The sequence below is a fragment of the Carassius gibelio genome, chromosome A12 (genome assembly GCF_023724105.1).
Source record: "Carassius gibelio isolate Cgi1373 ecotype wild population from Czech Republic chromosome A12, carGib1.2-hapl.c, whole genome shotgun sequence".
Lineage (NCBI taxonomy): Eukaryota > Metazoa > Chordata > Actinopteri > Cypriniformes > Cyprinidae > Carassius > Carassius gibelio.
This window is the reverse complement of record NC_068382.1, coordinates 8,229,711-8,246,095: the sequence shown is the minus strand read 5'-3', so window position 1 is coordinate 8,246,095 and position 16,385 is coordinate 8,229,711. Positions and strand designations below refer to the sequence as shown.

General features: G+C 34.7%; 1 long non-coding RNA gene across 1 annotated transcript; it reads right to left on the bottom strand.

Annotated features, from left to right (window-relative positions):
- Positions 1-4,197: 4,197 nt before the first annotated feature.
- Positions 4,198-16,188, bottom strand: LOC128025058 (uncharacterized). Its single transcript, XR_008186092.1, has 3 exons — positions 16,121-16,188; positions 15,863-15,905; positions 4,198-4,211 (listed from the first exon to the last, which is right to left on the bottom strand). It is a non-coding gene; the product is annotated as an uncharacterized LOC128025058 (long non-coding RNA).
- Between the last annotated feature and the right edge of the window lie 197 nt (positions 16,189-16,385).

Below are 16,385 nucleotides of genomic sequence, written 5' to 3'. Positions count from 1 at the left end.
GAAAACCGTCAAACTTAAAACTTTTTAAACTTCTTAAACTTTTCAAACTTTTCAAACTTTTCAGACTTTCTGGTCAGGCTTTCTCAAGCCAACTTAAAGTTTGTCTTGACGAACTTTTTTATCTAGTTATTATTATTAAGTTGGCTTGAGAAAGCCAACTTACTGATATTGTATTTAAACTTATTAAGTTGGCTTGAGAAAGCCAACTTACTGATATTCTATTTAAACTTAATATTATTATTATTCTTCTGAGACTAAAATTTTCAACTGCTACTCCTCCTAGAGCTTTAACTCTACAAACTCCAAACTCAGCCCAGCTCTTCAGACTGATCTGAAGTTAGTTGCTATATCTTTTTAGACTGATCGGACTTATACTTTTCATTAAACTGAAGATTAAAAATCATAAAAACTCCCATAGACTTGCATTGAAAAGCCTCTGCTCAACTGAACATTCCGTCAAACTCCAACTGTCAAAAATTCAAATCTAAACACACTGAAGCCCATTAGACTCAATCAGACTAACCTATGTACTATTACTAACCCATTCAAACTCATTTAAACTCATCTATCTATCTATCTATCTATCTATCTATCTATCTATCTATCTATCTATCTACAAACTGTTTCTATCTATCTATCTATCTGACTGTTTCTATCTATCTATCTATCTATCTATCTATCTATCTATCTATCTATCTATCTATCTATCTATCTCTCTATCTCTCTATAAACAAACTCATCTGTCTATCTATAATCAAACTCATCTATCTATCTATCTATCTATCTATCTATCTATCTATCTATCTATCTATCTATCTATCCATATTCAAACTATATCTATCTATCTATCTATCTATCTATCTATCTATCTATCTATCTATCTATCTATCTATCTATAATCTCACGCTATCTATCTATCTATCTATCTATCTATCTATCTATCTATCTATCTATCTATCTACTAACTGTTTCTATCTACTAACTGTTTCTATCTATCTATCTATCTATCTATCTATCTATCTATCTATCTGACTGTTTCTATCTATCTATCTATCTATCTATCTATCTATCTATAAACAAACTCATCTGTCTATCTATAATCAAACTCATCTATCTATCTATCTATCTATCTATCTATCTATCTATCTATCTATCTATCTATCTATATTCAAACTATATCTATCTATCTATCTATCTATCTATCTATCTATCTATCTATCTATCTATCTATCTATCTATCTATAATCTGTCTGTTTCTAATCTATCTATCTATCTATCTATCTATCTATCTATCTATCTATCTATCTATCTATCTATCTATCCATATTCAAACTATATCTATCAATCAATCAATCTATCTATCTATCTATCTATCTATCTATCTATCTATCTATCTATCTATCTATCTTCAAACTCATCTATCTATCTATATTAAAACTCATCTATCTATCTATCTATCTATCTATCTATCTATCTATCTATCTATCTATCTATCTATCCATCTTCTGACTCTATTCTATCTATCTATTCTCATCTATCTATCTATCTATCTATCTATCTATCTATCTTCATAGCAACACTCTAGCAACTATCCTAACCAACCTAGAAACCACCCAGGGTATCCTAGCAACCTCATACCAAAATCTTAGCAACCACCCTGGGTACCCTAGCAACCACATAGCAACACCTTAGCAACCATTCAGGGTACCCTAGCAACCACATAGCAACACCCTAGCAACCATCCCAGATACCATAGCAACCGCATAGCAACACCTTAGCAACCACTCAGGGTACCCTAGCAACCGCATAGCAACACCCTAGCAACCATCCCAGTTACTCTAGCAACCGCATAGCAACACCTTAGCAACCACTCAGGGTACCCTAGCAACCGCATAGCAACACCCTAGCAACCATCCCAGATACCATAGCAACACCTTAGCAACCACTCAGGGTACCCTAGCAACCACATAGCAACACCTTAGCAACCACTCCTGGGTACCCTAGATCTATCTATCTATCTTCTGACTGTGTCTATCTATCTATCTATCTATCTATCTATTTATATATCTATATATCTATATATCTATCTATCTATCTATTTTATCTATCTCAGACTGAATACCATCAAACTTAAAACTTTTTAAACTTCTTAAACTTTTCAAACTTTTCAAACTTTTCAAACTTTTCTAACTTTTCTAACTTTTCTAACTTTTTCCGACTTTCTGGCCAGGCTTTCTCAAGCCAACTTAAAGTTTGTCTTGACGAACTTTTTTATCTAGTTAAGTTGGCTTGAGAAAGCCAACTTACTGATATTCTATTTAAACTTAATATTATTATTATTCTTCTGAGACTAAAATTTTCAACTGCTACTCCTCCTAGAGCTTTAACTCTACAAACTCCAAACTCAGCCCAGCTCTTCAGACTGATCTGAAGTTAGTTGCTATATCTTTTTAGACTGATCGGACTTATACTTTTCATTAAACTGAAGATTAAAAATCATAAAAACTCCCATAGACTTACATTGAAAAGCCTCTGCTCAACTGAACATTCCGTCAAACTCCAACTGTCAAAAATTCAAATCTAAACACACTGAAGCCCATTAGACTCAATCAGACTAACCTATGTACTATTACTAACCCATTCAAACTCATTTAAACTCATCTATCTATCTATCTATCTATCTATCTATCTATCTACTAACTGTTTCTATCTATCTATCTATCTGACTGTTTCTATCTATCTATCTATCTATCTATCTATCTATCTATCTCTCTATCTCTCTATAAACAAACTCATCTGTCTATCTATAATCAAACTCATCTATCTATCTATCTATCTATCTATCTATCTATCTATCTATCTATCTATCTATCCATATTCAAACTATATCTATCTATCTATCTATCTATCTATCTATCTATCTATCTATCTATCTACTAACTGTTTCTATCTACTAACTGTTTCTTTCTATCTATCTATCTATCTATCTATCTATCTATCTATCTATCTATCTATCTATCTATCTATCTGACTGTTTCTATCTATCTATCTATCTATCTATCTATCTATCTATCTATCTATAAACAAACTCATCTGTCTATCTATAATCAAACTCATCTATCTATCTATCTATCTATCTATCTATCTATCTATCTATATTCAAACTATATCTATCTATCTATCTATCTATCTATCTATCTATCTATCTATAATCTGTCTGTTTCTAATCTATCTATCTATCTATCTATCTATCTATCTATCTATCTATCTATCTATCTATCCATATTCAAACTATATCTATCTATCAATCTATCTATCTATCTATCTATCTATCTATCTATCTATCTATCTATCTATCTATCTATCTATCTATCTATCTTCAAACTCATCTATCTATCTATATTAAAACTCTATCTATCTATCTATCTATCTATCTATCTATCTATCTATCTATCTATCTATCTATCTATCTATCTATCTATCCATCTTCTGACTCTATTCTATCTATCTATTCTCATCTATCTATCTATCTATCTATCTATCTTCATAGCAACACTCTAGCAACTATCCTAACCAACCTAGAAACCACCCAGGGTATCCTAGCAACCTCATACCAAAATCTTAGCAACCACCCTGGGTACCCTAGCAACCACATAGCAACACCTTAGCAACCATTCAGGGTACCCTAGCAACCACATAGCAACACCCTAGCAACCATCCCAGATACCATAGCAACCGCATAGCAACACCTTAGCAACCACTCAGGGTACCCTAGCAACCGCATAGCAACACCCTAGCAACCATCCCAGTTACTCTAGCAACCGCATAGCAACACCTTAGCAACCACTCAGGGTACCCTAGCAACCGCATAGCAACACCCTAGCAACCATCCCAGATACCATAGCAACACCTTAGCAACCACTCAGGGTACCCTAGCAACCACATAGCAACACCCTAGCAACCATCCCAGATACCCTAGCAACCGCATAGCAACACCTTAGCAACCACTCGGGGTACCCTAGCAACCGCATAGCAACACCCTAGCAACCATCCCAGATACCCTAGCAACCGCATAGCAACACCTTAGCAACCACTCAGGGTACCCTAGCAACCGCATAGCAACACCCTAGCAACCATCCCAGGTACCCTAGCAACCGCATAGCAACACCCTAGCAACAACTCAGGGTACCCTAGCAACCGCATAGCAACACCTTAGCAACCACTCCGGGTACCCTAGCAACTGCATAGCAGTTATCAAACTTTTTAACTTAACTTAAAATTTAATTTTAAACTCTTTAAACTGGCCAGGCTTTCTCAAGCCAACTTAAAGTTTGTCTTGACGAACTTTTTTATCTAGTTATGTTGGCTTGGCAACAAGCCAACATACTGTTATGCTATTTAAACTTCTTCTTTTTCCTCTTTTTCTTATTATTATTTTTCTGACAGAAATTCTAAACGCTACTCCTCCTAGGGCTTTAAAGCCACAAGCCCCAAACTCGGCAGACACCTGCGGGATAGAGCGGTGCTGGTTGCTATATCTTTTCAGACTGATCAGACTTAAAGTTTTTTTTTTATTAATTTTTAAATGTCAAAATACATTACCCATAGACTTACATTGTCTGAGAAAAATTGCGCCCCTAGTTGCAATAACCGAGATTAAAGGGAGGAGTCAGGTTTCGTTTCACTTTTAAACCGGTTAAAAATACCAAGTAAATAATACAATTTCCCTCAAACTGACAAGCTAAACCAACATATCTGATTATTACAGGGGTTAGGGCTTATTAATAATTGATTTCTGGGCAGAGAGCAGTCAGAAAGATGAGAGAAGAATCACTGCTGCTGTCTCCACGGAGCTCACAACGAGCGAATTCATTCTTATTTAAGACCTTTTAAAACGGCGATTGCACGCAATCCACACGGTTAGAACACACCAATAGCTGAATTCAGATGTTTCTGAACTGTTTAAAGTAATAACATGATATATTCGCGGCAGCCAAATGTCCGCGAGCTCGTGATGTATTTCTCTGAACACTTGAAGTCCACATGACAGCCGCGTTTCGGGGCGAGATCGGACAAATAATAATAGGCTACACATTTCATTCACACTGACAAGCTAAACCAACATATGTTATTATTACCGGGTCAGATCTCATTTATAAATTATGTCTCTGGCCAAAGAACAGCGAGAAAGACGAGAGAGAAATGAGCGCGTCATCAGCATTTTTAAGCGCTTCCAAAAATAATATCACAGCGAATTGCACTAATCCACCCATTAGAACACAACAATAGCAGAATTCAGGTGTTTTTTTAACTGTTTATGTGGGCAAAATGAAATATAATTTGACAGCGTGATACAGCTTATGAATACTTGATGTCTGGGCAGAGAGAAGTCAGAAAGACGAGAGAAGAATCACGGCTGCTCAGCTCAGGCTGTCTCCACGGAGCTCACAACGAGCGAATTTATTCTTATTTAAGACCTTTTATAATTAAATTATATCGGCGATTGCACGCAATCCACACGTTAGAACACACCAATAGTTGAATTCAGATGTTTCTGAACTGTTTAAAGTAATAACATGATATATTCGCGGCAGCCAAATGTCCGCGAGCTCGCGATGTATTTCTCTGAACAAGTCTAAATAGAGAATTCACAGCCTTTCACATTAAAACCCTGCAGCGAAACGGCACAAAACAATTAGAAGAATATATTATACACATGAAAATGAGTGTTTATATGTGCTTGTGAGATTTTATCTGTCAGGCTGAAGTTCTGAACGTCACATCAATTGCTATCCATCGTCACAACATGATAAAGTCATTTATATATATTTTTAAGAGCTTCTTAAGATATTAATGCACACAATCCACTCATTAGAACAAAACAAGAGCAAAATCCAGGTGTTTGTTGAGCCGTGCAAAACGAAATATCATTTGACATCGAGGGGAAAAAAGTAACTGTAACTCCATGAATACTCAACGAAGAGACATGAGAGATATATCTATAGAAAGCTTGACATGTCTACTTTTAAACCAAACAAGTGCTGCCGAACAAATATTCTGTGATAAAGTAATCCATATCAAAACAACGCAATGTCCTTTTTTCACGTCTAATGTGTGGAAGGCCAAGAGGGTCAAATACACGTGAATTTTAACGTGTCTCTGTGAAGGGTCTACTTTTTTTGGATACAAACATAATAACAACAAAACTTTGGGCACTTATAAAATAAAGATAACAAACAAGGTGTGCTGTCTGCAGCCTTGGTCTGCGCTGATCTTCATTTACAAACACGTCATTAAAATGAACTATAACTCCATGAATACTCAAAGAAGAGACATGAGAGATATATCTATAGAAAGCTTGACATGTCTACTTTTAAACTAAACAAGTGCTCCCGAACAAATATTCTGTGATAAAGTAATCCATATCAAAACAAAGCGATGTCCTTTTTTCACGTCTCCTTTCATTATATCTAATGTGTATGGAAGGCCAAGAGGGTCAAATACACGTGAATTTTAACGCGTCAACAACACGTTAAATACGTGTATTTCATGCGTAGACAACACGTATTTAATATTATTTATTTATCGGCGCTGCACAACATGGTAAAGTCATTTATAAAAAATGTTAAGAGCTACTTAAAATACTATATTACTCCAATGTTATATCCAATATTATTTAACGTGTTAAATAGTGTTGTTTACAAGTGAAAAATCAGCAGGTATTTAACATGTATTTCACGTGAAATACACTGAAGTACACCTTAAAAATCAGTTTGAAGAGGTCAATGTCATTGGCTGCTGAGGACTTGGGTCAAACCACTTCTGTGAGCTTAGTGGTTGGGGTGTACCATTCATAGACAGGCAACCACCATTTAACATGCTATAGATCAGCTTATTCAGCCTTATTATTTAGTCTTTTTTCGTAACTGTTTTGTATAGCCTATAGAAATAATATATTTAAGTTTCAGTTTTATGAAATATTTATTTTTTAATAAATATTAATTAAAATTTTGTGGTGATAGTATAACGTTTATAAAAGTTACAGTATTTTGTAATGAAACAGGACTTTTTGTTTAGCTCTTGACTCACCGAAGTATACTATATATAGTGTCCCTTCTTTAATTTTTCAGTAGTGTGATAACTTAAAATATGTTGTCAGTACTATTAAAATTGATTATGGTTTTTGCATGACTTATTTCGCATTCAGCTAGACAACCCTGTCGTAGCTGTTATCATAGCCTAGGCTTTTTATTAAAAAAGAAAACAGCAAGGGACCATGGAAAAAGTCTGTTGCAGGTGTATTTTTTATGGTATTATTATTTTTTATTTTTTGCAGTGGGGCAACTCAAGAATGTTGAGCATACAAGTACTGTGGCTCTTTTGCCCCATGGCCAAGATGGCCAAGCCAACATCAAAGTTAGTTCACTAACTTTTAATTCTAGTTATTATTATTATTCTTCTGAGACTAAAATTTTCAACTGCTACTCCTCCTAGAGCTTTAACTCTACAAACTCCAAACTCAGCCCAGCTCTTCAGACTGATCTGAAGTTAGTTGCTATATCTTTTTAGACTGATCGGACTTATACTTTTCATAAAACTGAAGATTAAAAATCATAAAAACTCCCATAGACTTGCATTGAAAAGCCTCTGCTCAACTGAACATTCCGTCAAACTCCAACTGTCAAAAATTCAAATCTAAACACACTGAAGCCCAGTAGACTCAATTAGACTAACCTTCTATGTACTATTACTAACCCATTCAAACTCATTCAAACTCATCTATCTATCTATCTATCTATCTATCTATCTATCTATCTATCTATAATCAAACTCATCTATCTATCTATCTATAATCAAACTCATCTATCTATCTATCTATCTATCTATCTATCTATCTATAATCAAACTCATCTATCTATCTATCTATAATCAAACTCATCTATCTATCTATCTATCTATCTATCTATCTATCTATCTATAATCAAACTCATCTATCTATCTATCTATAATCAAACTCATCTATCTATCTATATATCTTTCTATCTATCTTCAAACTCTATCTATCTATCTATCTATCTTCTGACTGTTTCTATCTATCTATCTATCTATCTATCTATCTATCTATCTATCTATCCTAACAACATGCTAATCATGCTAAAATCATGCTAGCAACATGCTAATCATGCTAAAATCATGCTAGCAACATGCTAGTCGCATGCTAATCATGCTAAAATCATGCTAGCAACATGGTAATCATGCTAAAATCATGCTAGCAACATGCTAGTCGCATGCTAGTCATGCTAGAGACATGCTAGCAACATGCTAATCATGCTAAAATCATGCTAGCAACATGCTAGTCGCATGCTAATCATGCTAAAATCATGCTAGCAACATGCTAATCATGCTAAAATCATGCTAGCAACATGCTAGTCGCATGCTAATCATGCTAAAATCATGCTAGCAACATGCTAATCATGCTAAAATCATGCTAGCAACATGCTAGTCGCATGCTAGTCATGCTAGAGAAATGCTAGCAACATGCTAATCATGCTAAAATCATGCTAGCAACATGCTAGTCGCATGCTAATCATGCTAGAATCATGCTAGCAACATGCTAATCATGCTAAAATCATGCTAGCAACATGCTAGTCGCATGCTAATCATGCTAAAATCATGCTAGCAACATGCTAATCATGCTAAAATCATGCTAGCAACATGCTAGTCGCATGCTAGTCATGCTAGAGAAATGCTAGCAACATGCTAATCATGCTAAAATCATGCTAGCAACATGCTAGTCGCATGCTAATCATGCTAGAATCATGCTAGCAACATGCTAATCATGCTAATCATGCTAAAATCATGCTAGCAACATGCTAGTCGCATGCTAATCATGCTAAAATCATGCTAGCAACATGCTAGTCGCATGCTAATCATGCTAAAATCATGCTAGCAACATGCTAATCATGCTAAAATCATGCTAGCAAAATGCTAGTCGCATGCTAATCATGCTAAAATCATGCTAGCAACATGCTAATCATGCTAAAATCATGCTAGCAACATGTTAGTCGCATGCTAATCATGCTAAAATCATGCTAGCAACATGCTAGTCGCATGCTAATCATGCTAAAATCACGCTAGCAACATGCTAATCATGCTAAAATCATGCTAGCAACATGCTAGCAACATGCTAATCATGCTAAAATCATGCTAGCAACATGCTAATCATGCTAAAATCATGCTAGCAACATGCTAGTCGCATGCTAATCATGCTAAAATCATGCTAGCAACATGTTAGTCGCATGCTAATCATGCTAAAATCATGCTAGCAACATGCTAGTCGCTAGTCGCATGCTAATCATGCTAAAATCATGCTAGCAACATGCTAGTCGCTAGTCGCATGCTAATCATGCTAAAATCATGCTAGCAACATGGTAATGTTAGATGTTTATCTCTCTATCCATCTATATTAAAACTAATCTATCTATCTATCTATCTATCTATCTATCTATCTTCAAACACTATCTTCAAACTCTATCTATCTACCTATCTATCTTCAAACTTTATCTATCTATCTATCTATATTCAAACTCTATCTATCTATCTATCTATCTTCAAACTCTATCTATCTATCTATCTCAGACTGAAAACCGTCAAACTTAAAACTTTTTAAACTTCTTAAACTTTTCAAACTTTTCAAACTTTTCAGACTTTCTGGTCAGGCTTTCTCAAGCCAACTTAAAGTTTGTCTTGACGAACTTTTTTATCTAGTTAAGTTGGCTTGAGAGAGCCAACTTACTGATATTCTATTTAAACTTATTATTATTATTATTATTCTTCTGAGACTAAATTTTCTGACTCTAACTCCTCCTAGACCGTTAACTCTACAGACTCCAAACTCAGCCCAGCTCTTCAGACTGATGTCGCCGGGTGTGCTATATCTTTTCTAACTGATCGGACTTATACTTTTCATAAAACTGAAGATTAAAAATCATAAAAATCCCATAGACTTGCATTGAAAAGCCTCTGCTCATCTGAACATTCCGTGAACTCCAACTGTCAAAAATTCAAATCTAAACACACTGAAGCCCATTAGACTCAATCAGACTAACCTATGTACTATTACTAACCCATTCAAACTCATTCAAACTCATCTATCTATCTATATTCAAACTCTATCTATCTATCTATCTATCTATCTATCTATCTATCTATCTATCTATCAAACTCATCTATCTATATTAAAACTAATCTATCTATCTATCTATAATCAAACTCATCTATCTATAATCAAACTCATCTATCTATCTATCTATCTATCTATCTATCTATCTATCTATCTATATTGAAACTCATCTATCTATCTATCTATCTATCTATCTATCTATCTATCTATCTATCTATCTATCATCAAACTCATCTATCTATCTATCTATCTATCTATCTATCTATCTATCTATCTATCTATCTATCTATCTATATTCAAACTCATCTATCTATCTATCTATCTATATTCAAACTAATCTATCTATCTATCTATATTCAAACTCATCTATCTATCTATCTATCTATCTATCTATCTATCTATCTATCTATCTATCTATCTATTCAAACTTATCTATCTATCTATCTATCCTAACAACATGCTAGTCATGCTAAAAATCATGCTAGCAACATGCTAGTCGCATGCTAATCATGCTAAAATCATGCTAGCAACATGCTAATCATGCTAAAATCATGCTAGCAACATGCTAATCATGCTAAAATCATGCTAGTCGCATGCTAATCATGCTAAAATCATGCTAAAATCATGCTAGCAACATGCTAATCATGCTAAAATCATGCTAACAACATGCTAGTCGCCTGCTAATCATGCTAAAATCATGCTAGCAACATGCTAATCATGCTACAATCATGCTAGCAACATGCTAGTCGCATGCTAATCATGCTAAAATCATGCTAGCAACATGCTAATCATGCTAAAATCATGCTAGCAACATGCTAATCTTGCTAAAATCATGCTAGCAATATGCTAGTCGCATGCTAATCATGCTAAAATCATGCTAGCAACGTGCTAGTCATGCTAAAAATCATGCTAGCAACATGCTAGTCGCATGCTAATCATGCTAAAATCATGCTAGCAACATGCTAATCATGCTAAAATCATGCTAGCAACATGCTAATCATGCTAAAATCATGCTAGCAACATGCTAGTCGCATGCTAATCATGCTAAAATCATGCTAGCAACATGCTAATCATGCTAAAATCATGCTAGCAACATGCTAATCATGCTAAAATCATGCTAGCAACATGCTAGTCGCATGCTAATCATGCTAAAATCATGCTAGCAACATGCTAGTCATGCTAAAAATCATGCTAGCAACATGCTAGTCGCATGCTAATCATGCTAAAATCATGCTAGCAACATGCTAATCATGCTAAAATCATGCTAGCAACATGCTAATCATGCTAAAATCATGCTAGCAACATGCTAGTCGCATGCTAATCATGCTAAAATCATGCTAGCAACATGCTAATCATGCTAAAATCATGCTAGCAACATGCTAGTCGCATGCTAATCATGCTAAAATCATGCTAGCAACATGCTAATCATGCTAAAATCATGCTAGCAACATGCTAATCATGCTAAAATAATGCTAGCAACATGCTAGTCGCATGCTAATCATGTTAAAATCATGTTAAAATCATGTTAGCAACATGCTAGTCGCATGCTAGAAACATGCTAATCATGTTAACATCATGCTAGCGACATGCTAGTAACTTGCTAATCATGCTAACGACATGCTAGTAACTTGCTAATCAGGCTAACGACATGGCTAGTCACTTGCTAATTATGCTAGCGAAATGCTAGATACCTTGCTAATCATGCTAAGTACATGCTTGTCACATGATAGTCACTTGCTTGTAATGCTAACAATATGTTAATCACTGTCATTTTTATACTTCTTAAACTTAAATCTTTTTAAACTTTTTAAACTTTTCACATTTTCAAACTATCTATCTACCTATATATCTATCTAACTATCTATCTATCTTCTGTCTGTCTATCTATCTATCTATCTATCTATCTATCTATCTATCTATCTATCTATCTATCTCTCTATCTCTCTATCTAGCTATCTATCTATCTTCTGACTGTGTCTATCTATCTATCTATCTATCTATCTATCTATCTGTCTATCTGTCTATCTATCTATCTATCTCAGACTGAAAACCATCAAACTTAAAACTTTTTAAACTTAAACTTTTCAATCTTTTCAAACTTTTCAAACTTTTCAAACTTTTTCAGACTTTCTGGTCAGGCTTTCTCAAGCCAACTTAAAGTTTGTCTTGACGAACTTTTTTATCTAGTTATTATTATTCTTCTTAGACTAAATTATCAACTCTAACTCCTCCTAGAGCTTTAACTCTACAGACTCCAAACTCGGACCAGCTCTTCAGACTAATCTCGCCGGGTGTGCTATATCTTTTCTAACTGATCGGACTTATACTTTTCATAAAACTGAAGATTAAAAATCATAAAAATCCCATAGACTTGCATTGAAAAGCCTCTGCTCATCTGAACATTCCGTGAACTCCAACTGTCAAAAATTCAAATCTAAACACACTGAAGCCCATTAGACTCAATCAGACTAACCTATGTACTATTACTAACCCATTCAAACTCATTCAAACTCATCTATCTATCTATATTCAAACTCTATCTATCTATCTATCTATCTATCTATCTATCTATCTATCTATCTATCTATCTATCTATCTATCAAACTCATCTATCTATATTAAAACTAATCTATCTATCTATCTATAATCAAACTCATCTATCTATAATCAAACTCATCTATCTATCTATCTATATTCAAACTCATCTATCTATCTATATTAAAACTAATCTATCTATCTATCTATCTATCTATCTATCAAACTTATCTATCTATATTAAAACTAATCTATCTATCTATCTATCTATCTATCTATCTATCATCAAACTCATCTATCTATCTATCTATCTATCTATCTATCTATCTATCTATCTATCTATCTATCTATCTATCAAACTCATCTATCTATCTATCTATCTATATTCAAACTCATCTATCTATCTATCTATATTCAAACTCATCTATCTATCTATCTATCTATCTATCTATATTCAAACTCATCTATCTATCTATCTATCTATCTATCTATCTATCTATCTATCTATCTATCTATCTATTCAAACTTATCTATCTATCTATCCTAACAACATGCTAGTCATGCTAAAAATCATGCAAGCAACATGCTAGTCGCATGCTAATCATGCTAAAATCATGCTAGCAACATGCTAATCATGCTAAAATCATGCTAGCAACATGCTAATCATGCTAAAATCATGCTAAAATCATGCTAGCAACATGCTAATCATGCTAAAATCATGCTAACAACATGCTAGTCGCCTGCTAATCATGCTAAAATCATGCTAGCAACATGCTAATCATGCTAAAATCATGCTAGCAACATGCTAGTTGCATGCTAATCATGCTAAAATCATGCTAGCAACATGCTAATCATGCTAAAATCATGCTAGCAACATGCTAATCATGCTAAAATCATGCTAGCAACATGCTAATCATGCTAAAATCATGCTAGCAACATGCTAGTCGCCTGCTAATCATGCTAAAATCATGCTAGCAACATGCTAATCATGCTAAAATCATGCTAGCAACATGCTAGTCGCATGCTAATCATGCTAAAATCATGCTAGCAACATGCTAGTCATGCTAAAAATCATGCTAGCAACATGCTAGTCGCATGCTAATCATGCTAAAATCATGCTAGCAACATGCTAATCATGCTAAAATCATGCTAGCAACATGCTAATCATGCTAAAATCATGCTAGCAACATGCTAATCATGCTAAAATCATGCTAGCAACATGCTAGTCGCATGCTAATCATGCTAAAATCATGCTAGCAACATGCTAATCATGCTAAAATAATGCTAGCAACATGCTAGTCGCATGCTAATCATGTTAAAATCATGTTAGCAACATGCTAGTCGCATGCTAGAAACATGCTAATCATGTTAACATCATGCTAGCGACATGCTAGTAACTTGCTAATCATGCTAACGACATGGCTAGTCACTTGCTAATTATGCTAGCGACATGCTAGATACCTTGCTAATCATGCTAAGTACATGCTTGTCACATGATAGTCACTTGCTTGTAATGCTAACAATATGTTAATCACTGTCATTTTTATACTTCTTAAACTTAAATCTTTTTAAACTTTTTAAACTTTTCACATTTTCAAACTATCTATCTACCTATATATCTATCTAACTATCTATCTATCTTCTGACTTTCTATCTATCTATCTATCTATCTATCTATCTATCTATCTATCTATCTCTCTATCTATCTATATATCTATCTAGCTATCTATCTATCTTCTGACTGTGTCTATCTATCTATCTATCTATCTATCTATCTATCTATCTATCTATCTATCTGTCTATCTATCTATCTATCTCAGACTGAAAACCATCAAACTTAAAACTTTTTAAACTTAAACTTTTCAATCTTTTCAAACTTTTCAAACTTTTCAAACTTTTTCAGACTTTCTGGTCAGGCTTTCTCAAGCCAACTTAAAGTTTGTCTTGACGAACTTTTTTATCTAGTTATTATTATTCTTCTGAGACTAAATTTTCAACTGCTACTCCTCCTAGAGCTTTAACTCTACAAACTCCAAACTCAGCCCAGCTCTTCAGACTGATCTGAAGTTAGTTGCTATATCTTTTTAGACTGATCGGACTTATACTTTTCATAAAACTGAAGATTAAAGATCATAAAAACTCCCATAGACTTGCATTGAAAAGCCTCTGCTCAACTGAACATTCCGTCAAACTCCAACTGTCAAAAATTCAAATCTAAACACACTGAAGCCCATTAAACTCATAGTCTATGTACTATGTACATATTGTATGTACTATTACTAACCCATTCAAACTCATTCAAACTCATCTATCATATCATATTTATCTATCTATCTATCTATCTATCTATCTATCTATCTATCTATCTGACTGTTTCTAATCTATCTATCTATAATCTGTCTGTTTCTAATCTATCTATCTTTCTATCTATCTATCTATAATCTGTGTTTCTAATCTATCTATCTATCTGTCTCTCTATAATCTGACTGTTTCTAAATATCTATCTATCTATCTATCTATCTATCTGTCTGTCTATCTATCTATTTATAATCTGTCTGTTTCTAATCTATCTATCTATCTTTCTATCTATCTATCTTTAATCTGTCTGTTTCTAATCTATTTATCTATATATCTATCTATCTATCTATCTATCTATCTATCTATCTATCTATCTATCTACAATCTGTCTGTTTCTAATCTATCTATCTATCTATCTATCTATCTAATACTTCTAATACTTCTAATATATCTATCTATCTATCTATCTATAATCTGACAGTTTCTAACCTATCTATCTATCTATCTATCTATCTTACTATCTATCTATATTCAAACTCATCTGTCTATCAATCTAGCTATCTATCTATTCAGACTAATCTATCTATTTATCTATCTATCTATCTATCTTCATAGCAACACTCTAGCAACTATCCAAACCAACCTAGAAACCACCCAGGGTATCCTAGCAACCTCATACCAAAATCTTAGCAACCACCCCGGGTACCCTAGCAACCACATAGAAACACCTTAGCAACCATTCAGGGTACCCTAGCAACCGCATAGCAACACCCTACCAACCATCCCAGATACCATAGCAACACCTTAGCAACCACTCAGGGTACCCTAGCAACCGCATAGCAACACCCTAACAACCATCCCAGATACCCTAGCAACCGCATAGCAACACCTAAGCAACCACTCAGGGTACCCTAGCAACCGCATAGCAACACCCTAGCAACCATCCCAGATACCATAGCAACCGCATAGCAACACCTTAGCAACCATTCAGGGTACCCTAGCAACCGCATAGCAACACCTTAGCAACCATTCAGGGTACCCTAGCAACCGCATAGCAACACCCTAGCAACCATCCGAGATACCCTAGCAACCGCATAGCAACACCTTAGCAACACCTCAGGGTACCCTAGCAACCGCATAGCAACACCCTAACAACCATCCCAGATACCCTAGCAACCGCATAGCAACACCCTAACAACCATCCCAGATACCCTAGCAACCGCATAGCAACACCTTAGCAACCACTCAGGGTACCCTAGCAACCGCATAGCAACACCCTAGCAACCATCCCAGATACCATAGCAACCGCATAGCAACACCCTAACAACCATCCCAGATACCCTAGCAACCGCATAGCAACACCTTAGCA